The sequence below is a fragment of the Telopea speciosissima genome, chromosome 1 (genome assembly GCF_018873765.1).
Source record: "Telopea speciosissima isolate NSW1024214 ecotype Mountain lineage chromosome 1, Tspe_v1, whole genome shotgun sequence".
Classification (NCBI taxonomy): Eukaryota; Viridiplantae; Streptophyta; class Magnoliopsida; order Proteales; family Proteaceae; genus Telopea; species Telopea speciosissima.
The window spans coordinates 33,798,478-33,821,675 of record NC_057916.1 but is presented as its reverse complement, the minus strand read 5'-3'; positions in this window follow the sequence as shown (position 1 = coordinate 33,821,675).

Below are 23,198 nucleotides of genomic sequence, written 5' to 3'. Positions count from 1 at the left end.
ACAGGACCTAGATTATGCAAGTCTTTTTTCACAATATCTCCTATGGTCATTTTAGGTCTGCTCTTAGCTCTTTTAATCCCTTCAATTGAGATCATATCACTCCTTCTTACTGAGGCATCCTTAGGCCTCCATTGAACATGATCACACCACCTCAAACGACTCTCTCGGAGTTTGTCATTGATCGAGGTAACTCCTAATTTAGTTCTAATCTGCGCATTTCTTATTTTATCCTTCCAAGTTTTTCCACGCATTCATCTTAACATTTTCATTTAAACTATAAATAGTTTCTCAATATGATATTTCTTAATTGCCCAACATTCTGCCCCATACATCATGGTACAACCAACTCTACCATAAAAAGATTATTGTATGTCGTCAAATGAATTGGTTTCTCAATTATGGATTACTTATTTGGATCCCCTGGATATATGGTAGGTATAAGGTTACTTGTCAAATTTGAAGGCCAATTTCAAGCATATGGTTTTCTCTGGCCAAAAAAAAAAAAAAAAAAATATGGTTTTGCCTGTAGAGGATTCTGAGATTCTCCTTGTTTCCATACACCTAGTACTATGGTTCTGCACTTCTGTGTATCTGCTGGGTTCTAAAACTGTTCTCACGATAATAGGTGATTAAGTGATGATCTGGCATCCATATCATCGACTGGTATGTCTTGATTGTAAGTTGATGTGGCCTACATTTTGATTGTTGGATGTCAACACTCCATTAATGTTAATTTGAGAGAGAAACTAGAAGTAGTTACAATATTGGCTTCAAGTTGCCATCACTGTCACCAAAGAAGACAATCAAATCGTTGGATAGGGATCATGGGTTATGGTCCTATGCAGGGCATGATAGGATGGAATGGAGGTAAGTCTATATTCCCAATTTAATTCCGACCATTCATGTTAATTGAGACTTAAAACTATCATGTGGTATTATAGTAGGTCAACTTATATAATATTTCTTATAGGGTTAAATTAAGTTTGACCATACGTCAAGTTAAGAACTTGTCACATTTACTTGGCATGTAGCAATATAGGCCAAATGGGAAAATATAAGCTTATGTGATCTTCACTGCCACATTGACAATAACTGTCACTAGTAATTTGAGTGGGAGTTTTGGGTAATGACTGCATAACCACCACCTTGATGGGAGATAGTTACGATGGAAGGTATAAAGTTCCTCAAGGGAGTCCTTGGTTTTGGTCCATATAGGGGTGTTAATTAACTTGAGAGAGAAACCACAAGTACTACTTAACCTTGCTTCAAGTTGCTATCGTTGTTGCCGGAGAAGACAATTAAATCGTTGAATTCCTAACTGGACTTAAGCTATCAAATCACATATTTTATCCCACATAAAATTATGGAAAAGACATCTATGCCCATTTGTTTTGAGGAGGAGAAATATAGACACATGGGAGTGCTGGTGTAAGCCACACTCCCATACAGAAAACTACTTCCCTTTAACTACATAAAGAATCCGCTCTAATCCATTAAATGACTTAAGTCAAGAGGAAAACAACAAAATAAAAAAATAAAATAAAATACAACTCCCTCTCTTAAACTAGTTTTATTCCAGTTCTTTCCCCAGGTGATCTCTATTAAATTTAAGGATTCCATGAGAACCAACAACATCACACAGTATATTTCTGCAGAAGTATAGCGAAACAAGCTAGTGGGATGGTTTTAAGGCGCACAGGGGAAGGGGGTCTTTCTTTCTTTCTTTTTTTAACTTTAATCGACAACGGGGCCTCCCATTGATCCAATTCCATGGGAGGTTAGCTTACAATTAATACTCAAAAATATTATTAATTAGTATTGTAAGTACTTCTCCGTGTGGATCGGATATTGTTCCCTGAATGAGAAAAGAGAAGCATGCGTATGTAGGAGTGTTGGTGGGCAGGCACCATGCCACCACCATGCATGCGCGCGAGCATCTAAATCAAATCTCTCTTCTCTTCGATATATCACTAACATAATATCATCATCATCATCATCATCTTTATTAATTTGTTTTCTTTTTGTTTAAGGGAAACAATATAAATCCCTTTTTCATTTTTTTCACTGTTCTAAACGGAGCTGGAAATAGTAAAAGTATATATGTGTGAGACCTGAGACCCTTTCTGAGATGCGCTACCTAGTAAATGGACTCACTTCAATTTCTTTCTCTCTCTCTCTCTCTCTCTCTCTCTCTCTCTCTCGATCCTTCTAGCAGTTATGATAACATAGCAGGAGTATAGGAATTGGACCACTCTAGAAGTCTAACTCTCCATGCATGAGAGGATGATCTTGGGACCACTCTACACTCTTACAGTCTAGAGCTACAGCTACTTACTTAGCTGTCCTTAAATTTCCAATTTCAAAGCCTTTTTGTATCCCTGTAGACCCAAGTTTAAATTAAGGACCACTTGGGCTCCTCTCTTTCTCTCTTTTTTTTCTTCCGGTTATTACTTATTAAGGGAAAAGAACGTTACCTGATGGTGTGGTTCCTGTGCCCGTTTCCAGGATTACCATTCAGCCCCCAATGAAAGAAAACATCTCATATACACACATGCTATTGTGCGCTCTCATTGGCTCATGCATTGATGCAGGTGCTACACAATCAGACAATGATCTTTTACCTAAAATGATTAACTGTTGTTACAATGCAGTTACATGGTCCTCTCTTTCTCTCTCTCACTATTTGAATTGTTTTATGTTTGTCCCATTAGGATTCTTCGCCTGACTCTCTCCCAATTCCCACCTGAGGAAGTCTTATATGAAAAGGAACCCGTCACTCAGGTCCATCTCTTTCTGTGTGTGTGAGTTTAAGTTTTGAATAAAATCCTTCTTGTTCCGTGCTAGTGCAGGGGCTATACGATCGATTTGCGTTCTCTTGTTTGAATAGCGATTAAACATGTTTACATAGGGAAGGTCAATTCATGGAGTCAGATTGGGAGACACAGGCTCAAGGTTTTAGGAATCGGAAATCGGTTCGGTGAATCCACCCACTCCGATTGAAATTGATCAAAATGAAACCCAAGTCTGACCAAATCTGATAATTTTTCTCGGTTTTTGAATTTGAGAATCGATGCTAGATGACTGATTTCGATTTATTCAATCTGGATCAGAATTGGCACTGACCGATTCCATGTTTTCGAACCCTCTAGGAGGATTAGCCCGATCGCAACTATCTTAGCACTATGAAGTTCCTGCACCGTTATTGAAGTATAAGATTCTGGAAAAAAAAATCCTCTGCAGTGCCCTTTTCTGATCCTCTCAAATCAGCATTGGGTTGCTTCCTCCCCCTTTCATTTGTTCCAAGTTTGTATTCGGATTCCTCTAGGACTTTCTTTCTTAGGGGTTTTTGTTAACAACTCTTTTTATCAAAAAAAGAGGGAGGGGATGAAGGGGAGGGAGGGGGGGAAGCGGGTGGGAGCTTGGTACCTATGCCCAAACAAAAGATGGGGCAAAATGACCATTCACCCCCATTAAAGGCGGAAATTTTGCCCCTGCTGATGCTTCTACATGTGCTCACATTGCCTTCGTGTTGGCTCTCTGATAGAAAAATGGGAGAAGAGGTATTCCATGACACATTGTTTTTTATTAACAAAAAGATAAACGTATATATGGTTAAATAGGTTTACTAGATTTTCTTCAAAAAAAAAATGAACATTTCGAAAAGAGGTTTCCCACGATGCATTGTTGTTTATTAATTAATAATAAAAATAAAACATATGGTTAAGTTGGTTTATTAGATTTTCTTGGTTAAATTGATTTTACTAAATTTTCTTTGAAAAAAAAAACATTTGGGAAAGATGTTTCCCTGACACCTTGGTGCTTATTAATAAACAAAATAAATCACATGATTAAATTGATTTTTAGTATTTTATTAGATTTTCTTAGAAAGAAAACATTTGGGAGGAGATTTCCCACGGATGCCCATGTGAGCCAAACCCCATCAATGAGAGTGCAGGGAGATTAATGGTTCAATAGGAGGTCCACATATTTATTGAGAAGAGAGATTGTCGGTGTGAGTCCTATTGATATATTTTTTTTTTGGGTAAAGGATAAATTTATTGAGAAGAGAGATTGTCGGTGTGAGTCCTATTGATATATTTTTTTTTTGGGTAAAAGATAAATTTATTGAGAAGAAGAGCAAGAAGAACTCAAGGCTTCCTTACAAAGGTCTAGAAGCCAACGAGTGGAATGTGGCCAATTTGTCATACTTGTTGTTGACAGGGCCTTCCGGGCTAAGTCCTATTGATAATTATGTGAGAAGATGTGTGGATTTCTTTGCATTTCGATGTCATACACCTCTTTTTTCTGTTTATCTTTTAGGACCGAATTTTCATTTGCCCACAAAATATGATCGAAGAATCACTTTAAACCCCACCTTTGTGGTTCTTGAACGGGACTCTTTAAGACACTCAATGCAATTTTAGCACTTCATACAGTAGCTAGCGGTAGAGAGATTATGACAATTGGTTGACATGGAGAAGACAATCAATTTTCTTCTTCTTTTTTATTTATTTATTTATAAAGATCTATTATTTTTCGATGCGAGCTGAACTTCTTTTCAGCTTTGGTGTCCTTCGTGGCGTTAGGAAGATGTGTCGACCAAATATGCAGTTGAATTGGATCTTAGATTTTGTGTTTTGTGAATAGACAACTAGACCTCAAAGTTCTTTGTTTACCTATCAAATTTTAACTCAAACAAAGTTTATGAAGTGACAAAACAGAGGTTTAAAAATCTGGACTATACAAGAGTGCACAATAGTGGTCGGAGCACTAGTAGGCATGCAATATACAAGTAAATGGACTCCAATCATGAGAGATTTATTGATTGAATTAGGTTTTTGAAAATTGTCATGTGGCTAATCTAGACAACATTCTCTCATCAATCCAGTTATTGAAATAACTAGGGGTGCAAGTTTGACCCTGTCGGCCCAAACCCACCCTAGCCCGCCCTGAGCTTGAACAGGGCCTGGGCTGAAATACCTGGCCCTGAGGGCGGGTTAGGGTTGGAAATTTCTGACCCTGAGCCAAGGTAGGGTGGGGCCAAGGTTGAGGCCTCAGGCTGAGCCCAACCTGGCCGACCATATTTTAAGTTATACCATAAAATATATATTGATATATTATATATATTATAAACTTTAAATCACACATTTTTTGTTATATAACACATTATATATGAAGATAATAAGTGATAATATATTTTATTATAGTGTTATTTTATGTAAAAATAATAATTTTCTCTCCAACTCAGTCCAGTCCATGCATCTCTCCCTTTCCCCACTCCATGATCAGGGCCAATCAGGGTTAGCCCGACTCGACCCTGAGGGCGGGTCATGGTTGTATTTTCTAGGCCCTAAGTCAGGGTCTGGCCGGACCTGGGCCCAGCTATGGGGACTTAGGGTTGGGCTAAAGTTTTAAAAAGCCCAGTCCAACCTGACCCTATTGCAGCCCTAGGAATAACGGCATCATTACTTGTCCACGTGGAAAAAAGCTGTTTTAAAAATCCGGACTATATAAGAGTGCACAACAGTGGTCGGAGTACAAGTAGGCATACATGGACATACAAAAATATGAATGCCAATACATGGGAGGTTTATTGATTGATTTATGTTTTGAAAATTGTCAATAGTGTATACGAAGCTTGGGATCCCCGGATGATTGATTACCTTTTTAAGGTAAGGAAAATTTCCTCTACCTTCGAAAGTTTTGAGATAAGTCAGGTACCAAGACTGGAGAATACTAAGGCCGACGCCCTTTCAAAACTGGCTTCTTCAGAACACTTAGAATTTGGTCGAAGTATTGTAAGTGTTCTGTCACTATAGCACTGGGGAGGATCCAACTCTGTGTAGATAAGAGACGGTCTGCTCCTGATTCCAATCATGGTAGCACTGGGGGAGGACTATCACAAAATATACTTAGCCTACTCCTAGTTCCAATCACCGTAGCACTGGGGAGGGCATCTCTCTGTAGGTACATGATCTGCTCCTGATTCTGATCATCGTAGCACTAGGGAGGATCATACCCTAGTCTTTGTGTACCTCATCCAATACCTAAACCCCTACAAGAAATGGTTGGCATTCATAGGGTGTCTAATATTCTTATCTTTTCTTTACTTTTTTTATTGAGACTCCAGTGCTTCTTTATTTTCTTTACTTACCTTCATTTTCAATCCACACTATCCATCTCAACTCTAGGGTGAGGTGAATATTAATGGAGCCCTTATTGTCCCCATGCATACTGGTGGAGTAGACATTGAGGGACCCCATTATCCTTCCCATTCCTTTTGTTGAAGTAGACATTGATGAAACCTTCACCTTCAATTATTTTTTGTTCTTTATATTTCATTTAGCTTATCATTCCTCATCTTTACTTAATCAACTCACAAATTAATATTTCATTTTACTAAAAACAGGATATACTCTAGAGCTACTGGTATTCTGCGGAACTGCTTTGGGGATCTGATGGGTAGCTTCTCAACCTATTTAAGTGTTTGTCTAATTGTTAAGTAGAATTTATTAGCTTTTTTCATGGGTGTAGAAATGTAAAAAAGAGAAGATTATTCAACGATTGTGGATTGAAAGTGATTCATGTGCAGTAGTTGTCATTCAACAACGCACATTGGAAGTTCATTAAAGTCATATATAGACTTTATATCTTGGCGGATAATTACTCACTGTTATATAGAGAGAGGAACTCGGTAATAGCTGACTCATTAGCAAGGAAAAGTGCTGCTCTTATCCAAGTTTCCTTCTCCTGGGACAAGAGCCCAAGATTCATTCGTCATGACTTTATTTGGGATTATAAGGATAGAACTCGTTTTCGATTTGCACTATGATTTATTATCAGTTTTTCTTCTTTATTTTTATTTCTTTTTTCTTTTTTATTTTTTTCTTTTTTCTTGAGGTACTTTGTTTTTCATTTATTAATATAACTTTGAGAGAATGTTCTCTGTGCCGGGGGTGGGTACAATGATCACACTGCCCCCCAAGTGGTAGGCCCATGTGTCTGGGCATAGCCTAGGCTGTGGCACAAAGAACATGAGCCCTATAACTTTTTGCTACCTATATATCTTTAATAAATTTCTATTCACCTAAAAAGAAAAAAACTTTTTACCACTTTTAACAAAATAAATAAATAAATAAATAAATAAAAGAAAAAAGATTAATAAGGATATTTATGTAATTTCAAATAAGACCTTTCAACATTAAGTGGAAGATAAAAAAAAGAAATTAAATTAAGGAAAAAGGTAAATTACACATCACCCCTTGGTAAATTACTCACTATCTCATTTGCCGTTAAAAGCAAAGATGAAGCATTTCCTTCGTTGGGGATTAAGCCTTAAGGGTATAATAGAAAGTTCTGCATTTAGATGTAAGGGTCGTATAGGGAGTTCACCCCTATGGTAAAGGTAATTTCACCATTATAAAAAAATTAACAACAATTTAACTGTACAGACCTAACGAAGTGAATTAAATTGAAATAAAAACATAAAGTAAAGGTAGTCTATGATATTTTTCCAAAGTTTGATAAACCTGTGACATATTGAATACTTACAAAGGGTGTCTATGAAATTTGCCCAATTTTTTAAAACCATGGTCGTGAATCCTGAAAGGCTAAATCAGGAATTTCGGAACTAAGTTATTCTATTTTTCGGGAGACACCAAAGAGAAGATAGTAAAATGAAACAACGGGCACAGTTGATTAGACGTGAAGGTGGCTTTACAAAGCATTGACTGTCACACAGTCTCATGCGTCTTTTCAACTTAAAAAATTTCTTAATCTTTTCTTTAACCAACCAACCACAGCCAAACTCCACGTTATATCATTTTTGTATACAATCTCTCTTTTTTTTTTTTTTGGTTTTTCCTTTTGATTGTGGGTGAAATTGCTTGTACAGCTGCAATTAACTTCACTGTTTGATGCATCCCACTACTCACTCACGAGCCTCTCTTAATTCGCTTGTTGGAACCGCCATATATGCTATCCCCCCCACCCCCTCCCCACCCACCCACTCACCTGGCAAGTAAGGAAGACCAATCGAAAAGGGTGGGGGAGGGATCCAGATCCTCTATTGTCAAATTGTCCTGTAGGATCGTATTTCGTGCAATATCTACTTTTTTTTTTAATTCAAATGTTTTGTTCAAATGAAGGTAAAATGATCATTCCATACAGTACCGTGTCTGAACAGTATGTTTCTATCAAACAGTTCGGCAATAAAAGATTCAAATTGGGTGGGGAGAGGTAATGAATGAAGGACGAGAGAAGGCCATCTGGTGGCGAAGAACGAAGAAGTTAGGTCTGAATCACTGAGGAGGGCCATCTGCCTGTACCTGCATTCACACAGCTGGGGCATCATTCAAGTCTCTCTCCATAATTAACAAGGGTTTAAAGGAACAGGAAAAATAAAAATAAAAAGGGTACAGATTAGAGAAAGCAAGCCTGGATATGATTAAACACAGTTATACTTTAAATAGAATTCTGCTGTTCATCCAACACGCCACCACCCTGTCATGCCGCCCTATATCACAATCCTCTCTCTCCAGACTCTCCCTTTGACCCTCCTTCCTACCTCACTCACTCATTAGCTGTAGTAGTAGTTGGAAGTAGCAGTACTTACTGCCCCCCCCCCCCTCCCTCTCACCCTACTCTCTACCTATATCTGTTTCATAGCTGTTCTTCTTCTCTCTTCCTCTCAAAAGCAACCCCACAGGAACCACATGCTCTGATGCTCATGCTTCTCTCTCTCTCACGCTCACGGCTCACGAGTCACGGTCCCTCTCTCTCTCTCTCTCTCGCTCGCTCGCTGTCTCGCGTTTATATGTTGTGTCTCATCTCGTGGTCTATAAATAACACCTCTCCCTATCTAGTATCTTTCGTGCTAGGGTTTCTTCCTTTTTGAAGTCTTAAGCTTAGGATGTCTCTTTCTTTCGTTGCCGTGGGTTGTATTGTTTAATGTCTGCTTTGAATGAACAAGTCTTCTTCTTTCTTCTCTAAATTCTAACTTTGTTTTATTTGACTCCCTTTACCTTTAAAATTGGGTGTTGAACCTTGTTTTTCTTTTTATGTTCTTTTTATACCACCCACTCTTTTGTTCTCTTCAATTTCTTCTATTCTTTTCCTCCCTATCAAATTCTCTGTTGGTTTTTGCAAGTTGCACAGTTGCACCACCAGCCTCACTTCCTGTTCTCACAGTTGAAATGACCGTTTTCATGTCCTCCTTTCCTTTTGTTGGTGGGGGGAATCAATCCCCCAACCTTCTTTCACTTTACTGTGTTTTCAGTAAAAAAAAAAGGGTTTCTATTTTTCTAATCCTTTCTCTTTTTAAGGTTTTTATAATAGCTAGCTCTTTTCTATTTCTTGAATTCTTCTCTCTTGTAGCTTTCACATTGTGGTAGCAGTAAACCCTTCCAGAGGAACGAGTGAAGCTGCCAGCATGATCTAACTCTGGCTGGGCCGAGTGGTGGTACAAAATAAATAAAAAAAATCCACATAACCAAACCCTGGTTAGGTCATGCTCTGACAGCCTCATTTTTTCCCTTTTTGGGGCAGAAGCAAATCCTGAATCTCAAACCTTTGTGGAGAGAAAAAAAGGTGTAAATGCTGTAAGTATATTCTTTACCCCCTATGTTGTTCATGTGCCAACAACATTCACTAACATTTCCTCTTTCCCTTTTTTTTTTTTTTGGTTTTTATCAACTTTTTATGTTGCATGTGTAGCAGTGGCCATGTTTCATTCTGGATCTACAACGGGGGGGCCTCATTTATTTCTTTCAACTTCTCTTTCATGGGTTTTCTAAATCTAAGAGAAATTTGTTAGTCTGTATCTTCTGTCAAATTTCTATGTTCTTATTGAATCTCTCACGGAGGTCTTCTTGTCTTGAAATTTAGTGATATTTAAGATGTTCAACTTAGCCAAGAACTATTTGTGCATCTGGGTTTCATCCTTTAGGGCCTCACTGTTCAGCAATTGGAAGCTTTTTGATACTAGTCACTTGTCTCTTCAATAGAGAGATTATGATTAAATACAGATATACAATGCATGCTAACCCTAGTCTCTGTGAACCAATAAAGGAAGTAAAGATTACTTCAAACTCTTGCTGTTATAAGCTTACACATATGATTAAGATAAGCAAGTACAATGATACGTGATAATGAACTCAGGAATCAAAGGGATTAGGATCGTCTCCAGGGAGCCCAGGGCATAGTCAGGGGGCATTCAACGGTTGAGTTGTGCTGCGCATATCTAGGCGCACGTTTAGGGATATATGTGGCATAATCCAATAATTGGCAGTACCTTAGGCGTGCTGGGCTCCCTGGAGTCTAGCAGCTATATGCGAATCAAAGCCACTTGGAAAATTATCTCCAAGGGCCTATATTAAGAGGGGGTGGATCCCACCCGGACAAGAGTGTTCAGACACAGAACTGGAATGGTCATTGTATCTCAGTATCTCCCTTGCTAGGGGTATTAGGGGAACTGGATCGAGTAGGGAATTGTAGGGGATAAAGAACTGACCTTGCCCAACCTGAACTCATGTATCATAGAATGTGTGGTCCAAGTCATTACCGTATCGAATGTATCCACAATGTTAAAGATTCCTAAATTGTGGTTTTCATTAATACTCTAGTTAGGGCAAGGACCTTCACTAATTACTAAGAACAACGCAAGGGTGTGGTGGCCAGGGAAGTCATTGGGGGGGGGGGGGTCGAGGCTGTGGAAGCTTCTTTGGTGGTTCTTCTACCCAGTGTAATGGTCGATTTTGCCATTGCACGAATCACTTAACTGATCGTTGTTACTATCGCTAGTAGCCCGGTAATCCTAATTCCCCATCCTTTCTCTCTCTTTATTTTAATAAAAGAGGCTTTGCTGTAGATGTACTATGCAATTCTAGGAGTGATAAAATTCCCAATCTATGGGTTATTTGGAGATCTAATTCGCAGCGGCCTACTATGGTGGCCGAGTCGAACCAGCATATTTCTGTTTATGTAGATTGGATGGGTCCGAAAATTCTTGTTTGTGTGATTCATGCAAATAATTTTTGAAACAAAAGGCGAGATTTGTGGACAGATTTGGCAGCACTCTCTTCATAGATGGAGCCCTGGCTTGTTGTTGGGGATTTCAACACCACCCTGGAGTCGCATGAGAAGAGAGGTCCGGGTAGATATAACATTGGGTCGGCGGCAGATTTTCATGCCATGGTTGATTGTTCTCTAATTGGCATTCCTACCAAATAGGAAAAAATTCACATGGACAAATAATAGAAGAAAGGGGAATGTGACAGCAGTCTTGGATCAAAGTTTTGGCAATACTAGTTGGTTGATGTATTTTTAGGGTTGTGTGCAATCGGTGTTGCATCTTTCTTGTTTTGATCATGCCCCTTTGTTGATATTCTCAAAATTGATTTCGAAGCCCAAGAACTGTCTTTTTCAATTTCATAAATTTTGGATGGAGCACTAAGATTTTTTGTAGGTGGTAGCAGATGCGTGGAAGGACGAGATTAGGGAGAATCCAATTTTTTACCTTGCTCAAAAATTGAAGAGGTTAAAGCCTATTCTATGTACTTGTTCGAGATTAGTTTTTCCTAATCTGGATATTGCTCTTCAAGATGCTAAAAAGATAGTGGATAATGTCCAGGCTTTGATTGAGAGGGATGGTATGAATAATTCTCTTTTTAACAAAGAAGTAGATGCAAAGACAACTTATCTTAAAGCTTTGGAGTCTCATGAAAAACTGTGGGTAGAAAAGTCCCGGATCAGGTGGATGACCAGTGGTGATAGAAATTCAAAAATTTTCCACCTTCCAACAAACTAAAAGGGGAGGAAATTCTATCAACTGATTAAAGATGATGGCACTGTGCTTGATGATCAGTCTCTTATAGCTGATTTTATTGTAAACTTTAATGAAGACTTCCACAAATCAGTTTCTATGACTGACCATAATGAGTTTGCTTGCTTTTATTCCAAAGGAAATCGATGATGTTGACAATTTGGGGCTGGAGGCTATCCCATTAGTTAATGAGATAAAAATGGCAGCCTGGGATCTTGACCTGGATAGCTCCCCAGGTCTGATGGTTTTCTAGGCACTTTTTTTGGGAAATGCTAGGACATTGTGGCAGAGGATTTTTGCAAGGCGGTCCGGCCCTTCTTTATTTCAGGGAATTGAAGCTCCCAAATGGGATTAACAATTGTTTCATAACTTTGATTCCAAAGGTGGAAGGTGCTCTGTGTCTTAGTAAATTCAGACCAATTTGCATGGGGAACTTCTTCTGCAAATGTCTGTCTAAAATTATGGCTTTCAAGCTGTCCATAAAACTCCCAAGGCTTGTGTCGGAGGAACAAGGTTCTTTCCAGAAAGTTACAATAAGATCCTGGGAGAAAAAGGAGAGAAGAAGTGATCGAACTGTGGAAGAAACGCAGAGATGCAATACTATTGATCAAAAGGAAACATTTATTCATTGAGTCTGCAATCATGATTCTAACTCCTGCAAAGGTTCAGGAATCCGATCTTTCAATTTTGGGAAAATTACATCTCCCTCTCCTGTACTTTGCCCTAATTACACCTTTCACTCCTTGATTTTGTCCAATTACATATGATTCCCCTGTAGTTTTCGAAAAATTACTAAGACCTCCCTTGCCGTTAGCTTCTTTTTGTTAAATGCTGACGTGGCATAGTTACTTTTTTATAATGCCCAAAATAACCCTGGGTCATTGTGAGATGACCCATATATCCTTTTGGTTTAATCCCCAAACTAACCCTGGGTCCATGTAAATAGACCTTTTTACCCTTTTGATTAAAAAGGATTGAACCATTTAACCATTTTACCCTTAATCCTTCCCTGCAACACCGCCCCCACCCCCTTTCCTGCAACTCCGGCACCACCCCTGTTGTCGACGAAACCCATCTCTCCGCTCCCACCCTGCTGTCGGGGCAACCCATCTCCCCAACCTAGGCCTCTGGAAAGAGAGCTGCAACTCTCCGGCAAACCAGATGAAACCCCAACCCAGGACTCCGGAAAGACAGTTGCAACTCTATGGCAAACCAGACGAAACCCCAACCCAGGCCTCCCTAACTTTCTTATCTAAACCTGAACTCATCGAAGCATCTCTAGCTTTCTCACCATCGGCAGGGACTGTAGTAGTAGCATCAGCATTAGACCCAATCTGGGACAGAGACCTCAAAGCAAACACTTCAGAGAGAAAAGCCGAGAAGAGACCTTTCGGGCTTGAAGTCATTGCTCTCCAATCACCACCACCGTAATCTTCCATTTCTACCATTACAGAGTATCACCCATTCACCAGAAATCTACATGTGTGTATAAACAGAATCTTCCATTTAATACGGCATCTAATATTCAAACCAAAAGGATAACCTTGGGTTTTTATTTCTCCGCTGTCTCAGCTCATTCCACCATTAAACCACGAATACTAAGGACAACAAATCGCTGAATCAATTTGGTCTTGTTTTCCACCAAGGCCAACTTGCAGAAATTTCTTATTGTTTTAAACATTGATTTCTGGGTTTGCTACTGGCTACTTCTAAGAGGCATGGAAGTGTAAAATCCCAGCCTGAAACCTCATGTTGAAGGCAAGAAATCTTTCTATGCACTGTTTCTTTCTTGGGACAGAGAAGTAAATTTAAGAGTGATGAATCTGAAACCTTTGTGGGCATTGAGCCACTTCACCACTTTGGTAGATCTGCTGCCTCCTTGTGTCATTCCTCCTTGATCCCAAAACCCTAATTCCAAATGGGGGAAAAGGAAAACAAATAAACACACACGAAGCCTTAAACTCTTAAAACGAGGGCGGCGGTGATGGTGGTGCTGGCGATGGCGGTGGAGGAGGAAAGATAGATATGGGAGTTTTAGGTTGAAGATGAAGAAAAGGGTAGCATTGTAATTTTAAGTCTGATGTTTTAGTAAAGGGTAAAATAGTCTTTTCAATACAATAACTAACAGCAATCTAACCTTGTCAAGCAGAGGGGGTCTGAATGTAATCGAGGAAAATCCAGGGGAGGAAGGTGTAATTAGGCCATAGTACAGGGGAGGGGGATGTAATTTTCCCTTCAATTTTTCATAAAGTAACGTGGACGATATCAAATTTATTCAGGCGCAACCACCCTTCGATGGACCAGAGAAAGATTTTACTTGATGCACTGGGTAGTCTTATTCTCGCAAGAAATAAAAAGGTTCTTGAAGACGCGTGTGGGGGACTTTCATATATATCGAATGGAAAAGAAGAGGCCGCTGATGCTTTAATCGAAGTGGGAATACTCCCTCATTTGATTTAACTGCTTCTGAATCCATGTAAGTTAGTTTTTGCTCCTGCGCTCCGAACGATTGGAAATATCACTATAGGAAAAAAAACGAACATACTCAGTATATTGTTAATCAGCAAGCCCTTCCTCAGCTTGTGAAACTTTTAAATATGAAATAATCAAGGAGTATAATGTCAGAAGTTTGCTGGATTATATCAAACATAACGGCTGATAACAATATCCAGGATGTCATTGATGCGGGTGTTGTGAATCCCCAGGTCTATTTAGTGCTAGCAACCTCATTTGATATTAAGAAAGAGGCTGCATGGGCCATATCCAATGCTCTCTGTGGTGGCTCTGCAGATCAGATTAGATTTATAGTCTACTTACAAGTCCAGAGCCAACAATCATATCTTTGTGCTTGGAAGGTCTTAGGAACATCTTGAAAGTTGGGGATGCTGAAAGGAAAAACGTTGGGAAAAATCCGTATGTTGATTTGGTAATGGAGGCTGAGGGGCTGGACAGGATATAATTTCTCCAACAACATTAGAGCTCCAAAATTTATTAGCAGTCTATAGAAATTTTAGAGAATTTTTCTTGGATTTTAATAATGAGGTAACGAACATACTCAGTATATTATTAATTAGCAGGCCCTTCCTCAGCTTGTGAAACTTTTAAATCTGAAACAGTCAAGGAGTATAATGTTAGAAGTTTGTTGGATTATATCAAACATAACGACTGATAACAATATCCAAGATGTCATTGATGCGGGTGTTGTGGATCCCTTGGTCTTTTTAGTGCTGACAACCTCCTTTGATATAAAAAAAAAAAGAGTCTGCATGGGCCATTTCCAATGCTCTCTATGGTGGCTCTGCAAATCAGATTAGATTTCTAATTGATTATGGTTCTATACAAGCTCTCTATCGTCTCCTTACATGTCCAGAACCGATAATCATATCTTTGTGCTTGGAACGTCTTAGGAACATCTTGAAAGTCGGGGATGCTGAAGTGAAAAACAATGGGAGAAATCCGTATGTTGATTTGGTTATGGAGGCTGAGGGGCTGGACATGATATAATTTCTCCAACAACATGAGAGCTCCGAAATTTATCAGGAGTTTGTAGAAATTTTAGAGAATTTTTCTTGGATTTTAATAATGAGGTAATGAACATACTCAGTATATTATCAATCAGTAAGCCCTTCCTTAGCTTGTGAAAGTTTTAAATCTGAAACAGTCAAGGACTACAACGTTAGAAGTTTGCTGGATTATATCAAACATAACGGCTGGTAACAATATTCAGGATGTCATTGATGCGGGTGTTGTGGATCCCCTGGTCTATTAAGTGCTGATAGCCTCCTTTGATATAAAGAAAGAGGCTGCATTGGCCATTTCCAATGCTATCTATGGTGGCTCTGCAGATCAGATTAGATTTCTAGTTGATCATGGTTCTATACAAGCTCTCTGTAGTCTCCTTACATGTCTAGAGCCGACAATCATATCTTTGTGCTTGGGGTCTTAGGAACATCATTAAAGTCGGGGATGCTGAAATGAAAAATATTACGAGAAATCTGTATGTTGATTTGGTAATGGAGGCTGAGGGGCTGGACAGGATAAATTTCTCCAACAACATGAGAGCTCCGAAATTTATCAGTAGTTTGTAGAAATTTTAGAGAATCTCTTCTTGGATTTTAATAACGAGGTACCGTTTATAGTTGACAACACACTGTATGATACAGTTCTTGAAGTACAAATTGGGAGTAAAGACAAATTTTGAAGCTAAATTTTGGGCTCTTACTTTGAGTGGTCTCCTCTTTTAGGAATTTTTTGGGAGTAAAGACATATTTCAAAATTTTGGGCTCTTACTTTGGGTGTGGAGCATATACAAAAGACTAGCAAAACCAGAAACAAGGACAAAGCATTGCTAAGCCAAACCCCCTCCTACAAAAAAACCCTAAGAGGGGGAAGGAAGCAAACAACAGATACCAACCAAAAGCAATTACATAATATACCCCTAGGTTAGCACCACCGACAACGAGGTCTTCCTTGCACATCCACCCTGAGTTCCTCTTTGTATTTTTTTTCTTATTCTTTCTTTAATACAAATGATCTTTTAGTGACAAAAAGGGTTAGAGACAACCCTGCCATCCAAGCGCCTTTTAAGAGGTAACTCTGGTCTTACCTTTCCACCATCAATGCAACTCCAAAATAGAATTGGCAAACTTCAAATGAGGCCGAAGCACTCGACGAACATGCGCCATACCAAGGTCGAAAAGCTGCATTGACACATGGCACAGGGCACATATCACATCTTGACACAAAATGGATACCTTTCAGAAGGTCATTTTATTATTAAAAAAAAAAATCACTCGATAACTTTCCATGAAGAAATCTCCAGGCAAAGATAGGCAGAATATATATTTTTCATTCACCCAAAAAAAAAATATCTCGAAAAGGTCATGTAATGACAATCATGTATGGGTTCTCTCACTAATGCCCCTAGGCCCACAAGAAGCAAATCTGTTATGAATTTATCTGCAAAATACATACCCTTTTTCTACATTTGCACTTCTAAAGATACTTTACTAGAAACAACCCTAAATCCTAAGGTAATCATGAATTCCTCATGAATTCCTGATTCCACTTAAAGGGCTCAAATGCAAAGAAAATCGAATGTCTTAATCACAATAACTTATTGAAACATTGCTTTGCAGACTAATCTTTGGAAGTTTACCTACTCCATGGTAATGCCTTTAATAACTACTACCCTTTTCAAATAACTGGCACCAATCAGATGTAAGAAGAGCCTGCAGTCAACAAATGGCAATCCATGCTTACTATAGCAAAAGAGAAACCGTCACTCACTAAGCAAAGGGAAAGATTCTATAGGTTTATGTAATAAATGTTGCCCTTCACTCTCTCTCTCTCTCTCTCTCTCTCTCTCTGACTCTCTTTCTAACCTGATGAAACACACACACACACTGTCACATGATTCAGTTAGGTTAAGAGCATAAGATGCCTTTTTTATTTTTTTTTTGGCTTCTACTTGTGTGAACCATATCCAACATCTAAGAAACCATGCAAAATGGTCCCCCATACACTCCTCGTGTCTTACAATCTCTTCTGGGTTAAATTTGATGCTTACCAGAGGAGAGAGAGAGAGAGAGAGAGATGGTGGTGAGAGGGTTAACTAAGGGGAAGATGCTTAGATGCATGGAAGGGTCCCCACCTAAAGTCATTAAAAGCTCATAGTAAATATAGAAACCCTCACTAACCTGTCTGCATGGTGGTGGCGTGGGCGTGACAATATTCAATTAGCTCCACTTGGGACCACAACCTCTTCCTCTCCTCTCCCTCACCCGCACCCTCTATACATATATATTTTTTTATTGTAAGTAAGTTTTAATTAGAGTCTCTAATAATAACAAACCCCCCCCCCCCCCCCCCCCTTAATGAGCAATACAAGGAGAGATTATAAGTCCTTACCCTACCATTTCCTCTCTCCCTCATTAGTTCCCTATTTATACCCTTCACATCATCCCTTCTTCCCTATCTAGGTTGAACTGTGATTTGTGACCACCCCTTCTAGTGCAAGCCAAAGCCAAGGAAGATATCTTCTGTACCAGTGGAGCCAAGGCAGAGAGGCAAGCCGTGCATCATTATCAGTTGAAGCTGCCAGCATGATCTAAACTCTCCCCCTCGAGGGAAAGATCAGATCATGTGGCAGTTTCACCTGTTGATTGGGGCACGATAATCACTCATCAAAACCCTAATCTCCTCCTTAATTTGCTTTTTCTAGTCTCTACATCCTAATTGCTGCATCTACACCAGTTCTCTCGGTTATTTGGTTTTTAGGGTTTCCTTCTTCTACCATGGGCAAAAAAAAAAAAAAAACCCCTAGAAAAGGTTTGTGATTCATCTTGTGATCTTGTTTATGGTTTGTGCTTATCTGGGTATTCCATATATCGATCTTATTATTATGTTTTGCTCTGGTTGTTTTGGAGCATTTGGTGTTTGTTGTTGCTACTTTTTCTGTCAAGTTGCAACTTCCGTGGAGATCAATGGAATCTTAATAGTATCTGGGAGGTATTGTTAGGGTATTAAGTGACAGAATTTCTCCGTCTCATTGCGGGTTGGTGCTTTTGAGATCCCTCTCTCCTCTAATCTAATCTAAGCCCTATCTATATATGTGAGTCTCTGCCTCGAGAAGTGAGCCCTTATGCGCCTTATGCCTCACTTTTCTCATATATATATATATATGCTTTGGACTAATAAATTTCTTTGTTTAACATTTCATGGAAGTGAAGATTCCACGAAATAGGATTTGGTTTCAATCTATTTGATGTTCCTTTTTTGTGGGTCTTTGACGTGGTAACATGGGGGTTTATCTTAATTCCCATTTGAATCTTGGAACTACATCAAATTTGTTTCCAAAAACCATTTTGATATTGTTATGCTATGGATCGATGAGATTGTAAGGTAAAGAGGGGTCAAAGAAACATTGAGTTCTATTACTCTGATGCAGCCCAAGTGCATCCATCTAAGTACTCACAAGCCCTCAAGGAGATCAGCTCGCATTAAGATTTTCACTCTTGAAATTGCCATTCTTTCTCCCGATCCGAGTTTGTGTAACCTAACTAAAGTTTACATCAAAATCTATTGTGAGAGCTTAGAATTTCAGATCAGAGTTTATATCAGTTAATGACCCATTTGTCCAAACGCTTGGTTTTATCTTCCATTTGGCTACCAATTAATCCCCCTCCCTCCCTCCCTCCCTCCCTCCCTCTTAATCAAATCAGCCTACTTCTGTTGAATTCAGACTGAATTTCTTTTTCTTCAGTGGCCCCATTGGAGCTTTCATGGAAATACAAAGTAAACAACTAGAGGAAGTGCAGCAAATCTAGGCATCCTATAAAAAGGAAATAACAGATCCAAAATGATTTTACTGATTTAGATATGAATATTGGCTTGAGAAATTCCACATATCAGGTGAGTTGTAAAGAAATATATTTTCTATAGCTTAATTGGTTCAGAAAAGAATCTCTCTTCTCCTTCTATTATTAGCTTGTATTTGGTCTGGGGAAACGAAAGCATCAGAGATGAAGCTCCAAAATGTTCATCTCTCTTTCTCACAAGCACAGACCCATGTACGAATGTAGGTAGTGTAATATGTTTATCAGGTACATTCCCTGATTTGAAGTACAGAAACTAAAAAAAAAGAAAAGGGTTTTATAGTTTGATTCTCAATTTTAATGGGGTTGTTGGTGTATGTTTGGTGGGAAGCTCCATCGGGCTAGAGTACATATACCTTTTCTGTAATTCAGTGAGTACCACGTAACATAAACGTCATCAACATGATTCCCTCGCCCTTTCAAGGTTTTTTCACTTGCTTGCCTAGATTACTCATGAAGGACATATGGTGGATGGTTCATTTCTAGGGTTTGCCACGTTCCATGTTGGGGACATTACCATGAAGTGGAAAAACCCTAAAATCTGTCCAGCTGCTTGACCTTGGCATGATAAAATGGCATTAACTGTCTCTGGGAGAGGTGGAGTTAACACCATTAATAGGGCTTGTGATGAGTGATGTGGAACTTTGCATAAAACATAAGGGTTAGAAACTTGAAAGGGAGATGTGAAGGAAAAGAAAAAAATGAAGAAACTTGTTATTCTTGGAAGAAGCTTTGGACCCATTTATAAGCTTTTTGTTTTCTTTCTCTTTCTGTGTCTGGGTATGTGGTTAGAGAAGGAGAGAGGGAAGGAATCGACATCCTCTACTTCTGCCTGCCCCTACTTCCTTGTGTGTCCTACACATAATGAGGTGCGCAAAGACCGCCTTACCCCTGCTCGGGCAAGACGTTCGGGCAGGGGTAAGGCGGTCTTTGAACGCCCTGTTGTGTGTAGGGTGCACACGGAAGTACAGGCAGGCAGAAGTAGAGGATCCGGGATACCATAGCGCCTAGTGTACGCTTCGATCAGATTTTCTATCTCAACCTCTATGTTCTATGTTTCTAGCTACAACCCCCCCCCCCTCTAACCCAAAACAAGAATAAATAAATAAATAAAAAGAAGGTGCAATTACTATCACTATCTTACACTTAGCCTATATTTACTAAAACTACCCTTCCTTAAATTTCTTTTCTGAAACTACCCTGCTTTTAAACTTTTACATCTCCTTCTACCCTCATGTTTTTAAATACACAGATTACCCTTCCTTTTCACCTAGTAACCTGCTAATCTATTTAACCTACCATTCTTCTTCTATTTTTTTATTATTTTTGTCATTGAAATAGTAAAAAATGAAAGCACCCACCCGCTTCTTCTCTCTCCTATTTTTTACTCCATTCGTTTTTTGTTTTTTCTTCAATTTTTCTATTTAATTAATTTTTAATAGAGAGTCTATCTGTTCCATGGTTTTCGTGCACGGTATCGGGTGCTTTGAAGAGAGTCGATCTATTCCATAGTTTTAGTGCACGGTATCGGAATCGGTATCAATAACCTGCAAAACCAATATGATACTGATATGGTATCGGCCTGGATCGGCTGTATCAGACAAAATTACCCTTGAATCTACTTAAAAAAGAGTTTTCTGACCATTTTACCCCTTGTTCGTACCGTGCTATCGATTTGGTATAGGTGACTAGCAAAATCGGTACGTATCGCCCGATATGGGTGATACGATACCGATACTTAGAACCATGATTTGTTCGAAGAAGAACAATGATGATGAAATGTTGAATAAAAAATTAATCAAATAGAAAAATTAAAGAAAAAAATGGAGTAAAAAATGGGAGAGAGAAGAAGCGGTGGGTGCTTTCAATTTTTACTATTTTAATGACAAAAATAGTAAAAAATAGAAGAAAAATGGTAGGTTAAATAGATTAGCAGATTACTAGATGCAAAGGAAGGGCAATCTGGACATTTAAAAATATGAGGGTAGAAGGAGATGTAAAAATTTAAAAGTAGGGTAGTTTTAGAAAAGAAGCTTAAGGTAGGATAGTTTTAGTAAATATAAGCTAAGTGTAGGGTAGTGATAGTAATTGCTCCTAAAAAGAAGTTCCACTTTTAGGGTTGGCAATGGATTAGGTAAACTAGCTGGTCCAACCAATATGGATCTTTCTAGATTTATGTGTAAATTTTACGTTGACCCATAGGTTTGTTTCTGTAGCCTTGACCAGTTTTTCAATTCACAACTAAGCACACATTGGGATCTTATCTCATCACGTTCAACAAAAACAGAATAGGTAGCCAAGGTCATGCATGAATAAAGTTGGTTAGGACCTAATTAAGAATATTTAAACTTATTAGTAGAGAGAATAATATAAATAAGGTTCATGAGAAGAATATTTTTACTTTGAATTTTGTGAAAGCTAGCATCGACTTACTAAGATTTGATCATCATCTTAAATTTCACATGCCACCATCATTTCATATATATATAATCCACCATTCTTGATAGATATGCCCTAATCATCGATCTCCTGTTTCTCTATGTGTCTTAAAAGTTGTGACTTGATCAACTAGTTCATCAGTTTCCAAATAGAAGAATATTCCCATGTTGCTTGTAAGTAAATAAACTTGCTGAAAAACTAGTCTACTCTAAATTTAATTGAAAAAAAAAAAATAATTTACAAGCATTAGTTCATGGACATTTCTATCTTAGAAGATTCAATTTTTTTCATTGATTCATCAATATACTATTTACATTGATCAAATTAACATAAAAATTATTGTTCTAGTTAGTAGTGCTTCTCATCATTAACCAAATAAACTAAGCTCATCTACACAATACTTAGATTTTGATGTATATTTTTGGATGAGATCAAGATCAAATGAATCCCCACCCCCCCTCTTTTCTTCTTCCTTTTTTTTTTTTTTTTTTTTTTTTTTTTTTGTTAGCAAAGATCTTATAGAGGAAGCCCCAAAATCCTTTGTAATGTAACTAATACTGTGGTTGATTTGTTTAATCACATGAAATGGTTTATGTTATGGTCTTCAGATTTCCAAAGTGCAGCATTCAAATGATATTATAGTGAGAGTAGGCCACTCCAGTGTTAGACAATGATCATGGATTAGGTTATCAATGGCTCAATGGATTTTCATTGTGTTGTATCATTATTTTCCCATAGTTTAATATATTCTCTTGCTGACTTCTAAGAAAACAAAAAAGCACTTGATCACCGAGTCCATGAACCTCTCTTCCTAATTGAATGTGTTAGAGAATCTACTATATTTCCGCAAGAAAAATATCACATTTTTTTATTGGTAAATCAAATTAATTGAGGACGAAAAGAAACAAATATACAATCTAATGCAAGAGGCGGATGCATGAGACCAGGAGAGATAAATTATGTACACACTCTCAAGGTGTAAGAAGGCCAACAAGTATGACTACAAAAATCGATAGTAAGAAGGGGAATTTTTGCAAAACTCTTCAAGGTTGTGTGAGTAACTCTTCTAGGATGTTGAGGGATAGAAAAGTTTCAACTCTTCAAGGTTGAATTGAAAACTCTTCTAGGTTTTCTAAAGTTGAATTCAATCTTGGTTCAAAGAAGAGAGAACTCATCATGGTTCTAAGAAAATGCACAAAGCAATTTTCATTAATCAAATTCTAGTCTCCTTTGCAAATCAAATAAGGCCAAGAAACCTAAAAGTTATTGCAATATCTCAGCCCTTGATTCAAATTGGGGTCAATGGTTGAGATCAAAAGAAGAAAGGAAAAGCCCTAAATATTACATAAGAAAAAGCACTAACATTGGGGGCTGCAGCATAAGGGGGGGCTTCATTTTGTAGCCTTCAAGAAAACTCTTGGGAAATGCATGTGAAGAAAATGAACCAAGAGATCATTGGAAGAAGTGCTGCCACATCACCAAGCATTAAGGAAAGAGAAGAGATCTAAAGAGACTTCTCATAAGATGAAATCTCGTATACACAGTTAGCTATGACACACTTT